This window comes from Spodoptera frugiperda, chromosome 9, assembly GCF_023101765.2.
Source record: "Spodoptera frugiperda isolate SF20-4 chromosome 9, AGI-APGP_CSIRO_Sfru_2.0, whole genome shotgun sequence".
NCBI lineage: Eukaryota > Metazoa > Arthropoda > Insecta > Lepidoptera > Noctuidae > Spodoptera > Spodoptera frugiperda.
Window position 1 is genome coordinate 6,486,205 of NC_064220.1, and position 17,588 is coordinate 6,503,792.

At 36.1% G+C, this 17,588-nt stretch overlaps 1 protein-coding gene and 1 long non-coding RNA gene across 3 annotated transcripts in view; one reads left to right on the forward strand and one right to left on the reverse strand.

Annotated features, from left to right (window-relative positions):
• Positions 1-17,588, reverse strand: part of LOC126911047 (uncharacterized) — a 436,837-nt gene that overhangs the window by 185,425 nt on the left and 233,824 nt on the right. The gene's annotated exons all lie outside the window — the stretch shown is intronic.
• Positions 1-17,588, forward strand: part of LOC118271470 (uncharacterized) — a 285,447-nt gene that overhangs the window by 149,576 nt on the left and 118,283 nt on the right. The window lies entirely within an intron of this gene.

Consider the following 17,588-nt stretch of genomic DNA (forward strand, 5'->3'; position numbering starts at 1 on the left):
AGGAGGATTTGTCGCCTACATTATTACATGCTACTTATGTTGACATGAAAGGTGGATGTTACCTTTATTATTTGCCCTTTTCCTACTTCTAGGAATATAAGGTATGATGAAATTTCTCGTATTTTAACCGACTTCAAAAAGAAATTGGTTCTCTGTTAGACCTGTATGTATCTTCACGATTGACGGAACCGATTATGATGTGGCTTTCAAAAGAGTTTTTTATACGTAGAAGCAGGTTTTTGTATATTAACCGACTTCAAAAAGAGTTGAAGTTGTATTTTTTTAAAAGTAGTTTACGGGAAATTACTTGTAAGATAATAATTTGTTTTCAAGGTCAACAAAACCAATCCCTATCCTAATCTCTTCAATCTATCTACATAAACGAATTAGATAAACAAAAACAAGGTGTCCAAAGGTCCAATAGCAATAGAAACGCGGTGAGACGGATCCCGTCCTAATTTCTAATAATGTCCTGATTTCATTCCGTCCCCAGTCTAGCCATTGCTATAAATCCGATGTCCTTTAGACCGTCTAGTCCTAATTCAAGGACACCCATTACATTACGTCACTCGTGTCTTGCGCCCTTAATGTTATTTATGTCTTATATTACTAAAACCAATGTTTGTCAGAAACCCCGAATAGGAATGATGACGGGGTATGAAAATTAGAACTGTATTTAGACCGTCAGTTAGGTAATGAAAATTAGACACGTATTTTTTTTGTCATAAACTAATCAAACGTTTAGGAGTGGGGGCTAATAAGTCATTTCTATGTATAATAGTTACCTAGAAGTGACGTCATGCGATATTTTAATCAAAATATCTTTGAAAGTATTTGTATACGTAAGAAAATAAAAAATACGCGTCTAATGTTTTAAAATAATCTATAAGACGGACATTCAAATAAAAATTAGTACAGTGAAACTTGGTTAAGACCTGGATAAGTGAGAAACCTCCACAACTGGACCTCATACTGAGGTCCCTACCCATTGGCACTGAATTACCTCTATTAGTGGGACAAACAACCCTCTATATCTGGGATTCGTTCTTTCGATTTATCATCTTAGTTACCTCTATAACTGAGACAGCAAGTGAATTTTAATGCATAAACCTCAGTAACTGAGACAACATCGTTTTGTTTGTTGATTTACTTATTCTTATTCATTTATAATGTGCACATAACACATTGTTTTATTTAAGAATCACACCTCTTTATGTGAAATAACTCGTATATTCACCTCCATTAATGGAACCCTCTGTAAATGAGACAAATGTTTATTTATACCTGGTTATCTGAGACACTGGGTTAGTGGAATACCTCTATAAGTGATACCAATTTGAAGGTCCCTTGATGGTCTCACTTAACGAGGTTTCACTGTAATTTATCCTATAATAGTTTTGTTTATTGGAGCTCCGGTAATCTCACTCACACAACGGAACATAACGCAAGCGTTGTTTCACGCCGGTTTTCTGTGAGGCCGTGGTATAACTCCGGTCGAGCCGGCCCATTCGTACCGAAGCATAACTCCCACACTTAGCCAACAATTCTACATTAAAATACTATTGGTCTGAAAACAACAATCGGAATTGTATCAAAATATGTATTATGAACAGACACGAGAATTGTACACAATACTAGGTTTTGGTGACAGCCGGCTTCCGAATGAAAAGCAAATAAAATGGAACAAAGCAATCCCTGGGCTGTCCAGGGTTTTATATGAAATTCAAACACAACTCCGCATTTATTCCCGGGACGAATGGCTACGATTATTACGCTCGAAATTATGAGCAACCATTTTTATTGCGACTATTTGATAGTAATTTTGGTTGAAAGTTTTTTCTTGTGGTCCAGAAATGATATTGTTTGTGTTACTTATAAATAAAATTGAGATTGTTTTTCTGAGAAGTGATAGCGATGCTGTGGGTCTATTGTTTTGTTATTGATGTTTTTAATGACATCAAAATATTTGTGCGAATAGAAATAAAGCTCATCTATAATATATCCAAGGCCAATGAAGATAAGTATAAACTGGAGACTTAAGAATTAGAAGTCAATAATGGTGGAAACTATCGTTGTCTTTTTCTTCTCATCTAATATTTTCAGATTTACTTCGTTGCGGGATCCAAGACAGTCATTCATGTCCTTGGAACATACCGGTCTTAAAGTTCCGGTGTTTTCATGGTTGTATCTACTGTAGATCCTGCAGCCGCAGTGGTAAGCGAGGGTACGGCGGGCTTGTTCCATAAAAAAAATGGTCAAAAATTAAATGTAGGAGTGAAACAGGCATTAGCCAAATATAACAGCCCAAAAAACAGGTCCAAAATAAAAAAAAAACACAAAACTCAATCATTACGAAACAATATTGTCTTCAGATAAACAAAACGGTTGTTTCAATAAAAAAACAGTAACAAATAGCGTTTAAACAAGCAATCAATACAAGGGCAAATCACTTGGCTTGGCTCGCGTGTCGGCTGCAATCAACGATGCCATTAATACCCTTGATTTTTTAATTCTACGTACCGATCGATGTGAATTGTTGATGGGGACTTGTTGTCTAGGTCTTCGGCGAATTGAGGCCATTAATTTTATGATAATCGGGTTGTAGGTAGTAGACAGAGTATAGGAATATAGAAAGGAAACATCAATTTGTTCGTGCAGTACTTCTGTGTGATTGTTGTACCTAATAGTAGCATTCTACTTATCCTGCTAGTATTATAAATGCGAAAGTTTGTATGTTTGTTTGTTTCTTACGTCTTCACGTCAAAACGGCTGAAGCGATCGAGATGAAATTTGAAACAGAGGTTGATTATAGTCTGAAATGACACATAGGCCATTTTTTATTAAATGGGAAAGGAAACGAATGTGATTGAAGCCGCTGGCAGTAGCTATTAAGCAATGTTTAGTTATAATAAAGTGTTCTATTAATATAACAAAAGACGAGTGCGTGTTAAATATTTTTTAATTCTTCTACTATGTGGAAATTGAAAAAGTACTTCCCCCTTCTTCCTCAAAAATACACTATAATTCTCGGTGAAAATACTCCAATTTGTCCAGTAGTTTTTGAGTTCATCGCGGTACAGACAAGCGGGATATGAAAATCACTTCGTTAAACTGTCACAACCAATATCCGTACGTTAAAATGGCCCTAATCTCTAGAAAACTTGGCACTGTTAGACATGTTTTACAAATAACTACAAATCTATACTGACAGCTAATTCTGACGGACTTCAGTTCCATGCCAACTTCACTAACATGGTCCATTTATGTGATTAAATCGGAAAGGGAACATACTAATGTAACACTTATTATCGTGTAATAAGAGTGGTTATTGTGATTTAGTGTGTTAATTGTGTGAACAGAGAACAGAAGGTGTTTGAAAAGTTCCATATGATTTGAAGAAGGAATAAAATTGGAGTTTAAATATATGTAGGTACTAAAGACCCTCAATAAATTAATTTGATCAAAAATATTAGGCATAAAATCACACTTGATTTTTTTCTTTTGTGTAAATGAAAACCACTTCTCGTAATAGGTTGTCTGACCCAGAAGCTCTTACATAATCGATAAAACATAGTATATCCTATTACTCTTATGAATATTATAAATGCGAAAGTTGGTATGTTTGTTTGTTACTCCTTCACGTCAAAACGGCTGAAGGAATCGAGATGAAATTTATAACAAGGGTCGATAATCATCTGGAATATCCATTTTATACTACAAGAATGATGGCGAAACTGCTGGCAGAATCTAGTTCCCTTCAGATCCATACACCACTGACAACTGAGCTGTAATCAATAAAATTCTTGTCATCTGCGATCTTCAACTCGTTACCAAGTGTAGAAATTATGACAAATCCTTCATAGAGGAACATAGGTCATCCAAAATGAACAATAAAACAGAATATACATTAATTTTCGCAACATTTCCAATTGGATTCCTGGTGTAAGTCACGTGCAGCCACGACCGTGTCGCCATCAAATATATATTGTGTAGGAATTGAAATTTTAGTGGACATACGTGGCTACAGGCAGGTCGAACCTGGGACAATTCATGAAATTGTTGCTAAGAATTATATTAAAGCAACAGACTTTAAAGTAAAAGTAGGTTTTCAGTTTGAGCTGTATGTATGTATGTTTATGAAGGATTATCTTGCGTTTGGCTGAATCGACTTTGATGCTGTTTTCAGCATAGTATTTTTCGGACTTAATAGAAGGTTCAGACTGTTTTAGGAATATTACCCGACTTAAAAAAAAATTGAGGTTCGCACTTAAAGTTTTGAAGACAGTTCCCATTTTTTTATAAAAGTTTTATTTAAGAATCAGGTTTATTAGACCACATTGCTGCCCCGTCTTTGTTAAAGATACAGTTCCTTAGTCATCTCTTATGATACCAGCAGCAAGAGAAGTGGTTGTACAAAATGTATTCTACTCTACATGACAATATTATGAATAGCAATTACATTAACCAAGTTTTTACATTATTCATGTTTAAACCACACCACAGAACGAGCCATACATTGTACACACAACACAAGAAGCTAACCAAAACCAGTATAAACAGACCTTTAAAAGTCCAAAACAATCATACAAAGCCAGACCAAGATATACTGGTTTCTTATAGCATGATATTTGTGGGGTTTACCCACAAGACGTGCAAGTTTTTCGAAACAAAATAATACACAAGTTTATTTTCTGATCAGCTGTGCAGTACCCAAGTATCTTGGCCAGTTAAACTCTTCGAACTGCTGCTGAATACTAAGTGGTCCTTCGTGATATAGGATCTAGATCTAGGGTTTTTAATCAGGTCATCTGTTATTGATTTTGTGAGTAATGAGGTATATGTCATTTGGTAGGTTTGTAGTGGCAATTAATTAATGGAATATTTGTTTAGTATAGATTTAGATAATATTAATGTAATTAGTTGGTTATTTTGATTAAATTGTTGGACTAATGTAATGGCTTTATACCTGATTAGTCCCGACTCGGAACTGCGGACTACCTAGCGGGTTCACCGGGGCTCCGGTTCGAAAAGCAGAAGTAGGAACGGGATGGTTTTTAGTCAGTAAGAGTCTGACACTCCCTCTGCTTGTTTACCGGCTTATAACATAAAAAAATATGTTGTTTCATGTTAGCCTTGTCAAAGTCTATTAAACCTAAATTTGGCACTTATAAAACGTCAAACTGAATTGCCCGTCATTCTGTCTGTAAGTGAAGCTACGTGCTTGAAAAATCAAAGTCAAAAAAAAATCTTAACAAAAAATTTCCTTCCCTTTGCGAAATCAACGAGCCACTCACATCTGCAAAAGGCCGGAGTTTCGAAACTCCCTTAATATGTGAAGCTTCCCATCCCAGCTCAATGATGGGACCGCAGACTTTTAACGAAGTATGCAAATCAACTTAAGTCAATAGACCGTAAAGATTCTTCTGCAAAGGACGGTATAAATGAACAAATTGTTTCGTGAAACCTCCTCAGTCGTTAGTAAAACTTTCCTAAGGTGATTTAAGGACTGAAGAAGGGCACATCACCCGACCTTAAAGATGGAAAGATTTTAAAGTAGTTTAAAAATTTATGTCTGCGTCTAAACGATTTATTGCTTAATTTTCAAATTGACTTAGGTATAACCTGTTCTGAAGTTTCACTCACTTAGTTCTTACGCTTTGAAAGTAAAGAGTGAGTTAGTTGTATTGATTTGGGGAAAATCCCAGTGGTACTTTTGAGCTATGATGTTAGTCAAAATGGTCGAGAGTAAATTTTGTTTTATTTATATTTGTATGTTCTTCTTTTTGAGGAGTATACATTTATATCCGATCACATAATTGAATGGTTTAATAATATTTAGGATATTATCGAAAAAACATAGTCTCATTTTTTTCTCGTTAAATACTATATTATACTACTATTTACTATTTATTTAGTAACAAAAATTAGTACTCAGTTACTCCAAAAACGTAAATATAAAGTACTTGGTTATTAATTAAGTTAAAACAATTTTGAAAACCTTTGTGTTTTTACCTCCGAAACTTGTCTAAACAATTTCGTATAGTTTTATTTCAAAGAAAATAATTGTTTAGTACTTAAAATATTTAAAAAGAGCTTAGTTACTAAACAAGTTTTGATAGACGCCTCGCTATTGTTTTTCTTTGCTAAGATCATAATGGTAAAGTAATCGAGTTAAAAAATAATTATGAAAATATTTTCGAAACAAAATATTGACAAAGTAAAATTTCCATAGACAATTTTTCGTTTAAAAGAACATTGCTTTGTTTTGGATGAGAAAAGGAATTTCTATAGGCATGATAACATCATTGTACTCGTAACATAATTGTTGAGGTTTTTTAAGGGGGGGGGGGGGTATGATTCAATGACTTCTCATGGTCGTCGTCTCTCTTCGTGGTTGAGGCAAAAGGGACTGTCAAACTCTTGTCTAAGTCAAACTGATTAAAATCCACCCCCATTCCTCCACTCCTGCTCTTGAAACCGGTGGCCCATCTGGTCTTCCGCACCCCAAAATCATCATCAGCGCTTCTGGACCCTGTCTGTCGTGGTCTGCTGGCTCTTTAAAACGCGCGGAATGGGACGTGCCGTACACTCGGGTTTTCCAACCACCTAAAAACTGTTTTGTATCTCACTACAAAACAGATCTACACAAGACACCATAACAACCTAATTCCCAAGAAAAATAGCATTTACTTCAAATTCTACAACTAAGAAGCATTTGTAGAATATATACCAACTATATAAATCCAGTATAAACTGACCGTTGAACACGTGGAAAGGTTACACAAAGCGAGGCCATGATAAACTGGTTTCAGTACAGCTCTATATATCGTAGCAAGATTTAGTTCGCAGGTGTTACTCAGGGTATGTTTTATTAGGATGAGTCCTAACTAACGAATGCCCTAGCTCCGGCCATCTTGCTTCAATTTAAATCTAATTTTCTGAGCTCCTCTACGCAGGTAAATGACTATCTTTATGTATGTTTGTAGACAAATTATGTTAAATTGGTTAAAATATGAGGAATAGTATGAAATATGATAAGTGGTTTCATGTCTATGTTATAACTTAAGTGAGACATGCTAAATTAATTATTGTTTTTCGGCTTACTCAAGAGTAGCAGCGTGACGGTCGCCTTGTGCTGGAATGCTACTCATGAATATGAGTCTCTAGCATGGCTTGAACTTAGTCGAGTTTTTCGTCATATAATTACATGTGTAAGCTGAAATACATAATCATTAATTTCAAGTGACTCCTGTGAATAAAGAGTACATATATAACCTTCGCGCTTGGTTGGCCGTTTTGGACTTGGCAATTTAAAGGTTCAGGTTTCCAACGAGAACGCTGGTCCAATTTCTGTTAATGTGTAGTCCCTTAGTTGGCTCTTACTATACCCTCGAGAAGTTTTTTTGAGGGGGAAAGACATCCAATGACGTCTCCCGCCTTGGCGAGGCGAGAGGGAGTTTCTTACTGTCTAAAAACCATTCCGTTTCTACTTCTGCTTTTTGAGCCGGAGCCCCGGTAACCCGCTAAGCAGTCCGCAGCTCCGGGTCATCCTCGACAAGAGCTTGATTGGAGATAAATGTATTATTTCTCTTATAGATTTCTCATAGATTCTTTCTTAGTAAAACATCAATTTTTAACTAGGCATCCAATAATAATTTCTAAGTAGAATTTTACCGCGTCCAATATCTTCCGCTAATACATTTTAGGGCTTTTCAATTTTCATCAACGCTACCCGAATATCAATTGTCTGAGACAGTTTTAGTGATGCAAATGAAATTCAACCTTAAGGGTGATGAAGGGGCTTTACGGCCCAAAAATAGATGTAGAGTTGTTAATAAGGTAGCAATTTATTTAACTACTTCTAATTCCAGGCCGAACTTTTAGTACCGAGTCCAAGATCTATTCGCTATGTAAGAAATTAACTTCAGATCTAATAGGGTAGCAGATGGTTGAGGTTTTGGGTTTTGTGAAACTGGTTCTTTTGGAGTAGGAGATAAGGTTTGGAGTGGAGTGTAGGAGGTAGTATTAAGGATGCACCCCAAAATGAGGGTAACGGTTCAAGTTCCCGATTGAGGTAATTGAGGAACTTGATGTGAGGAAGAAGCTCCCGTTTATTAGAATGTGTTAGTTTTATTTGAGAGGGTCTTCTTAGGAAGTATGCAAGAGTTGGTGTTAATGAAAATGTTTAAATCTTGAACTACATTGCTTTTTACTAGCATTTAGTTTTCTTAACTGTCGACACGGTAGAATGGACTATATCGTGTAAGATTCAAGTTTCATTTTCATTTGAGTTTGTTACAAAGTCTAAATACACTTCTTTTTTTCTACTTAAAGTAATTTTGTATAGATATTTTCATAACCTGAACGGTACTCTCATTTAAATACTTCATCTATTACTGTCCATTTGCGTAGGACGATGTAAAACAGTGGTCCGCCCACATTTTCTTCAGTTATTACAGTTATTAATTTCGTTATTACATGCGGTTACAGTTGGCCCAAAACCTAATTGAATTGATCAATAATACTATGACATTTTGAATTTTGGACGATAACTGTCCTTGTTAGATGACTATTATTACATGGGATTCGATTCTTGTATACAGGGTGTGAACTGAACACGAAAAATGTATTTTTTTTTTGTTTTTATCTTTTTAACCGTTTTTGTTTTCGTGTTATTCATTCAACATCAGCCTTAAGCAGTTGATTACAACTTTACCTTTAATTTACATGAAATAAACTTTAAATTCCTTAATTTTTTTAAAATAAATAGATTTTTTCCATCATCTGTTTGCGGCGATTGAGAGCTGAAACTGTAGTAGTAAAAATTTGCAGTAGTATCATTGATAATGTGTCGATAATAATTACATAGGACCTCTGCCTATCCTATCATCTAATTACATAAGACTCATATTAGCTCACCTTTTGTGTACAAATAATGTTTTGACATAAACTTCAACCTCACACAAACTTAGACAATAAACAACACGACTAATTTTCACAAACGATTCAAATGAAAGCCAAAACTATGAATAGGAGTTAATTCTACTGTAAAAGCTGGAGCTCTGCTTACCCTCAAAGGGAACTAACGTCGTGAAGTTTGTAATGAAATGGTAGAGCTTGAAATTAGAGTGCATCTGCTTTCGACGTTAATCCTTTTGGAAGTTCATTGTCCCTTGAATTTGTGCGCACTAGGCGATGTAAACGCTTCGGGTTCGCTGACAAAATAATTATTATCTTGCTAGTATTATAAATATTAATGTTTGTGTATTTGTGTGTATGTTTGTTAGTCAATCACTTCAAAACGGTTGAAGGGGCGGGGCGAAATTGGAAATAGGGATAAATTATGATTTATAACACATAAGCTACTTTCTATACTACGAAAACGTGAGCAAAATCGCTGGTGAAAGATAGTTATTACTGTAGGTAGATATAGTAAAAGTATTTTTGATTAGAAGGCTAGTTAGACTGATGGGTTTGCAGAATTTGTCGTAAGTAATATGACCTATTTTTCTATACAAACTTTGGTCATACATTAGTAGTGAGTTTTCAAAACCCAAGACCTGCAATCTCTTTGATCGAACCAATGAATGAACGAAAAATCAACAATTTCTTTACCCACACATCTGTACAACGAAATCTTTAAAAGAACTTCAACTCTAAACATAAGAAAATAAAATTGAATATCAATTGAAGCTTCTTTATATTATAATACTTATCGCAAAACTTACGTAGTGTGTTTACACAAAAATGGTTCTTATTTGACAAAGAGAGCCATAGTTTTGTCAAAACGTTTGTTTAAACATCGTGACAATTTTTATCTCCATTGTCCTTTCAAAGGATTTAGTTCTGGAAACTTCCATTTTTGCCCAATTACACTACTTTCCAGCAAAAATGAATTCTATTTCAAATGAAACATGAAAGGTTTTTGCTTGTAAGTCTTTGTTGTCTTTGAATTTCGATTTGTTTTCAGACTTGTAGTGTAGTATTGTAAAAAAATATATCGCAATTTGGACAGAGATTGTGATCAAATGAAATGTCAGGATTTTTCCTAATAACTAGTAATTATAGGGAGTTAGGTTTTTAAGATTATTTCTTGGTAAAACTGGATTAAATCCTTGATTTAATCCACGCAATTTTTAACAATGACATTTTTAATATTCTTTTTGGATTTTGTTCTGCTTGGATTTAAGGTAAGCGTCCACAGGCCCGCATCTTACGCATTGCACGCAACGGATTTTAGTTTGTCTTGTATAGAATTTCATACAATTGCGTCCACTGATCCGCATCGTACGAACCGCATCATCAGCAATGCCTACATGCGATGCGTACTGATGACGTCACACGGAATGCGTACGATGCGGGTTTGTGGACGCTTACCTTAAAGCTCTACTTGACACAAAGTCACGAATCAAACAAACAATTGGATTTGACTTGCATATTCCACTTAAATGATGTTACATTATGTATCAAAACAATACATAGCCTACACTGTAACTAATGCAGACCTTAGACATTGGTCAAAGGGTTCCATCTAAAATCAATCAATATGTTAGACTGCTCCGTAATAGGATTAGCAATATCGTGACCTGGCATTCCGTGTAGCTTCTACCAAGACATGTCTCTCTCTATACTGGTCCCCCTATGTGGTTAGATTGACTGATTTATGGCCAAGGGTGCTTGTAACTGTATTGTTGGTTGACGCAGTTGTTGCTTACATCACAATTAATTTTGGAAGTCGAGTTTCTTGTGGGACAGATGCGTCTTATGGTGCATGTTGATACGGTTTACTATGTATCTATACATATATCTAGAGATATATAGAAATCAATTGCTGTTCGTTAGTCTCACTGAAACTCGAGAACGGCTCGACCGATTTGGCAAATTTTAGTCTTGTATTATTTATGGAAGTCCAGAGAAAGGATAAAAGGTGAGAAAAAACTGAAAACTATACAATAAATACGGCGACCCACTTCAGTATTTTCCTACACCGATGTTTTAAACCAAAAATGTATTTAGATTTTTTCGTCTGTCTGTCTGTATTATTGCGTATTACATGAAAACTACTGATCCGATTCGATTTGTTTTTGTCTTTTTTTCAACTTTACTTCTCCTCCTACCACTTTAACTGGACTTTAGAGGGGGTCAGATTTTAGTAGGTACAGCCAACACATCATACAAAAGACTTCGCGGGTATAGCTAGTATAAAATAGTAGTAGTAGTAGTAATAAGTAAGGTTTAGAAATAAAAAAAGTATATTTGTTAATTAGATCTACAATTAACACTAATTCTAGTTTTCAGGCTATAGGATTTAGGATTGCTAGATTAATTAGCGTGAGTGATTTAGGAATTCTCAGTAGTACTAAGTGTTTAAACAAAGAACTTCTCTAGTATTAGACTTTAGTCCTACTAACTAGTACCAATTCTATTGTACTTTCAGTTTATTCTTGTTGTATAATCACTGTCGTCAGATATTATAAATTAATTAATGTGCTTTATTAATTAAGTGTGTGATTCCGATTGTGGTTCGAAGTTGATCGAACACCCTCAAACAGTTAGGTACATTACCTCTTAGCTTTTTTCTTACTTAAAATGTGGTAAAACTGTTACCTTGTACAATAATGATCGTGAGACATAATAAATTAACTAAAAATCATGGTTTACTCACGTAAATTCGCCATGGCTGCGCACGCTGTTCATGATGAAGAGTCCTTCTGTGACTCGAAACTAGTAGAGCTTTTCTTCATTAATTTACGTAAGTAAACCGTGATTTTTAGTTAAAAAATGTTACCATGACATTTTTATTAACAAATTAATTCGCAATTCACACAACAAGCTATAGCTATTCCGTCCCAATAAACACGCTATGATAACTTTCACACCACATCGGATCTCCACTAAACCGGAGCACCTGTTACACCACAATCACCAATTACCATAGTATTCCTATGTTAATCGCCGTCGCCATTATATTAATTATTCATAGCTTACTGGACACTGGACATTGTCCTCTGTGATCGACGGACAGGATTGGGAAAACTTAATTATGTCCCTTTATGAGAGAGCTCGTAAAAATGGGTTAGATAGGTTAGATTATTGGCGTTTCGGGTTAAGTTATACAATTTGGGGATCTTTATTCCCTTGGTAGAAGAGGTTTTTGGGGTTAATTTTGATTTTGAAGAGGTTCTTTTTGGTTTTTGTAATTAAATGGTAAAAATTGCATTTTTTTTTTCGATTCAAGTATTTGTAGTAGTATATTATATGTAGTAGATTTTTGAGAGGGTAACTGTACTTGAACGAAAACGAAATGTGAGCGCGTTCGACGCTCTGAATGGTTGGTTCATTTGCGTCGGCCAATCAGAGCACGCAGTCTTGTTTCGTTTTCGTTCAACATAAAGTAAACTCTTACTAAGGGTACTGGTTCCTGCGTGACGATACCGTGTCTCGCTGGTTAGATTTCCTTACAAAACAATTTTTTGAGTGCATTTGTGTGTATGTAGATTTATCTGTTTGTAAATACACCCACAAGAGAAAATTCCAATGCGGGAGAAAATAAAAATATTTATCTCTGAATCAATTATATTTTAATTTTATTTTATTATTAAAACACCGCTCTTCATTGAATATCTTCTGTATTTTTAATTCCATTTCGATATTTTACTAACTAACTAACTACTATGATCAAATTAATAAATATTCAAGTAAAAGCAATTTCGTTTACAATACATAGTTAATTATTTTTTCTTCGAAACTGTTTTATATGAAAGTATTTTTTAAGTAAATAATCAATTTAATTAAAGGGAGCACTTGTATTTAAAATTCTTTAAAACTTACTAACAACTCGTGACTGGCCTCTGCTGAACTTTTTTATATAGGGTTTGCCACAATGTTCACGCTGGTAAACTTGTTGGAGATCGCATTTTAAGGGTCACTTAAACGGCACGGCTACGACACGGCATTGCTTTGGAAACAATTAATTTCAAAAATGCTGTAAGCATGCTGTCAGCACGTAGACTTTTCGCTTACTTGTCTTTTCATGCATACTCGCTATCGCCAATTTAGTCTCTACATGTCCGTCTAGAGCGCCCTCTACCGACGACCCCATTCATTGTGCCTTGTATAGTGTGCCACATATGCCACTAGTTTGGCCTATTAAAAAGGTTTTTAACTTAAGGTATTTAACTTTCATTCATTTGCTTACCTAGATATTTATGAATACATCCCAAAAAAATGCAACCATTTTCCAAAATTATAAGTACCGCAAATTATCTCGCATTTTACATAACCACAACCCTCTTTAATTACGTCTTAAATATTTATTTATCGTCCCTTTTCCACCCCCAGTTATTTAAACAAATTGTTTGGCATTTGAGGGTTGTAAGAAAAATTACCAACTTTCTCCTGATGTATTCAGATTAAATTACTGTCATTTCAAACGTACAAGGAAATGGTTTTTAAAGGAATTAATTGTTATAGGAAATAATCAGTCGCTTTTATAATTATAACACTGAAATATCCAGGAAAATAAGGTACGTAGCTTTTTTTAAAAGGCCAGAGACGCACTTCTCTAGTTTTTCGGGTGTTCATCGGCAGCACTGTTCGTTTACCATCGACGTTCATATGTTCCATTAACTGGGGCCACGGGTGCATAGAGTAAGCACCTCTAAGTGCCCACCCAGTGGCTTCAGGCAAGACGGCTGTACAGTGATCACGTGCTGCCGTGCAACTTCCACAGCGAGGCTCAAGAGAGACGAACGTCTTCCTAAGGCGTCGCACCATGGGGGCTCCGGGACAGGTCTATTGGAGGACCGTGGTGGTTTTAGTGAAGTAAATCCCACATTCCCTAGTCTTTGTCTCCAGAAAGCTAGGCGCCGTTGATGATTTCTCCCGTCATCATAAAAATACTACAAAGTGTTATTCTTGCATTGTGTTCAAAACCAAGGGTTTCAATCCTTAAATAAAAGCGGAACTAGACGTTGTACCAACCTGTACATGTACATATATACTACACTAGCTGTGCCCGCGACTTCGTCCGCGTGGAATAGTTATTTTAGGCATTATATTTATTTTTACAAACAACTTTCTCAGCTTCATAAATTATAGCTGTTACCCACGGTTAATTTGTGCATTGAAAATTCGTGATAGCACTGGATTATGATTATAAGGAACAATCCACACTCATTTCTATACTATATGTGTTTCCACTGTTTTCCGGAAACCTGCGCCTATAGGTTGGGTAACCGCCACCCCGGTTTGTGTTTCAAAAATAAAATTCCTAGGGTACTTTTTATATGGGCTCGCTACATACGCGTTATGACGCAGGTACTTACCGGACACGAAAGTTTCGGTTGGTACCTGTTTCGAATTCGGCGGGAGGAAACACCTGGGCGTTTCGTCTGAGTGTCGTCATTGCGAGGACCGCCCGGAAGATATGGTGGAGCATACAGTGGCGGTGTGCATTGCATGTGCTGAGCATCGCCATGTCCTTAGGTATGTGAATGGCGACGGTAACCTCTCACGTCCGGCTCTAGTTCAGGCCAAGGTGCGGAGCGAGGGGGAAAGGGACGCCGTCTCCCCCTTCTGCGAAGTAGTCATCCTAGCTAAGGAGGAGGCGGAGCGCGTGAGGGAACGATCCTCATCACGCCCCAGCCGCCGCAGAAGACACTCCGGGCGTCGAGAATCGCGTGACGATCCCCGGCCACCGTAAGCGCGGGTCTGCGGACGGCGAGTAAGAGTAGCTCGTCGCCCGATCAAAACCAGACCCGTGCGTACCTTGCGTCGCGCCTCAAAGAGCCAGGCCACTACAGATGGGACCCAATAGTCTAACAGACAACGTAAAAGATTACCGGGGCCCCGGCTCAAATCAGAACGGGGTGATTTTTACACTCCTTCTCGCTTCACCCAAGGCAGGAGTAGCCAACGGATGATTTTCCCCCTCAAAAAAAAAAGAAAAGTTTCTGGAACAAATGTTTTCTTTCATACATGGTGACGCAAGGTTATGAAATCCTTAAGGACCACATTTTTATACCCTATTATATTTTTATGACAATAAATTGAAGAATTGGATTTTTTTGTTTATCACATGTTTCAGCCGATATTATTGCACTATACGTAGAATCTGGTTGTACTTTGTTAGACAGCCACAATAAAATTTGGGCGTGTGGTAAACCGCTTTTTTGCCATTTTACGCTGTAAACAAACGCTTTCGGTGGTCAATGATCAAAAAATGTTTTACTTCGTTAGTAAGACTATAATTTTTTTTAGTATAGTTACATCCCCCTCCGCGTCGCTCGCAAAAATGCCTCTCCTCCTGGCAGCGTCATGTTTCGCACATCATGCGGCGCGGGTGAATTTTATATCGGAGTTATTTTAAAATTGTAATATCTTCTAAGATGTTTATTGAAGTGTAGTGATATGTCAAAGACAATTTTGTTCACAATTAAATACTCTTAATGAACAACACATTTATTACGATAAAAATTAATATTTTTTCGTTAATACAACTCTTAACAAATAATGCATTAATTTCGACCCAGTTTGATTACCATAAAAACGATTCTAGTAAGTTAATCCTAAAAGATAGACATATACTGTCGCGGACTTTTTTTTAGATCTTTTTAATAGGAATAATTCTTTCATACATATAATTTTCGTATCTTGAACCATTTTCGCAGCGCACGCAACGGAAGCCCTCAAGAATTAATAATTTCTCCCGTTTTGTCCACATTTTCCTTTATTACTTCGCTCCTAATAGTTATAGCGTGATGTTTTATAGCCTATAGCCTTCCTCGATAAATGGACTATCCAACACAAAAAGAATTATTCAAATCGGACCAGTAGTTCCGGAGATTAGCGCGTTCAAACAAACAAACAAACAAACAAACAATCAAACAATCAAACAAACTCTTCAGCTTTATAATATTAGTATAGATAATAAACTTTAATGTTATAACGTACTTAGCAAAACATATGACAGCGTACGTACGAGCAGCGAGCACTCTGAAAACTTTGCATCAGATTATCGTCAAGAAAATTGCAAGTTAATTTTGTATGTTATAAGTACGTAACATAACAGTTACGTCGCAGCTTCCTTGTTATTATGAAACATATAAAAACTTTAACATAGCGCGTAGAAATATCGAATATTAAAGTTCTTGAATGGATCGTAGAATGTCCACCCACACGTGTAGGTACGGATGACCAGGGGGGGAAGACGCCCCTCTCTTGAATGCAGTTCCGATCGATCGAAATTGATGTTGCGAAATTTCGTACTCTTGAGTGCATCCGTTTCGCGTGTCGTAAGTCATTAGGGGATGCCTTTGTTTAGCAGTAGATATCGTATGGTTGATATGATGATTACGATGATTAAAAAAACGGTTAACTTCATAGTCCCATGTTTAAAAATTACATTCTTACCGAATATGTTCTTCTAAAATTACCTATTATAATCTTATGTTCACACGGAAGGCACTTATCTTCCTTACTCGTCCATAAATTGAGTCTACTAAGTATTTTTATGCAAGAATACTGTCGTAACTTTACGAAGGGACGCCGTCGCCATGGTAACGTAATTCCCGAATAATCCCCTTTATTTTAGCTTTCATCCCCTCGCCTTACTGCTGCGTATTATCCGTCAGCCCTTGTCAGGGGTGCCTGTCACACCGTGGCGAGTAATCGACTACGAAATTTTATGACAAAAATTGTTATTCTTGAGTTGAGTTGAAATTGTGGAGGTATTTTAGATGTTTAGTTTGGTAAACGTGCTACATAAGAGCATTACTATACCAAGAAAATTATGATGATAATGTGGTGATTAATGCTCAAACCTTCTCCATGTGAGAAGAGGCCTTTGGTCAGCAGTGGACACTTATAGGCTGTTGATGATGATGATGATGATACCAAGACGAACCTAAATAAACGTTGACGTTTCAAAAGTACCTAAGTATATGGTTTAATTGGAATAAATGATAATGACTCTGACTAACTAAATACCGGTATGTATTAAATGGAGCCATCGGTAGAGGACGCCCTAGACGGACTTATAGCGACCAGATTAGGATACAATATTAAAGAGGGGCCAAATTAAAAGTACCTTTAACCGACGAGCATGCATGAAAAGACTGATGACTGTTGATGAAGCGAGAGTATGTAAGAGTCGTAGCAATTGGCGGTCTATTGTCTCTGCCTACCCCTATGGGAGACAGGCGTGAAGTTATGTATGTAGTATGATGAGTAGTACATTAAAATGATATAATTATTTATTTGTTTATTACACATGTTCAATGTACATTTTGTGGTACAAATATGGTAATCAAACAAATAAAACCAATTAACTTGAAAAGTATTCGGTTAATAAATATTAGTTCAACACATTTAACGCTCAGTGCACCGATAAGTGCTCATTAAAAGTGTCATAATGACACTGATAGTGACCATTTCGATAATTAATTTACCAAACAATGTTACTGATAAGCGGGTGTAAAAATTAATTACGAAATTACTTCGGTTTCGTAATTACCGTGATAGGATAACCTTTAGCTTTTTCTAAATTTGTTGAAGAAACGGTTATTTACGATTTATTCTTTTTTGTT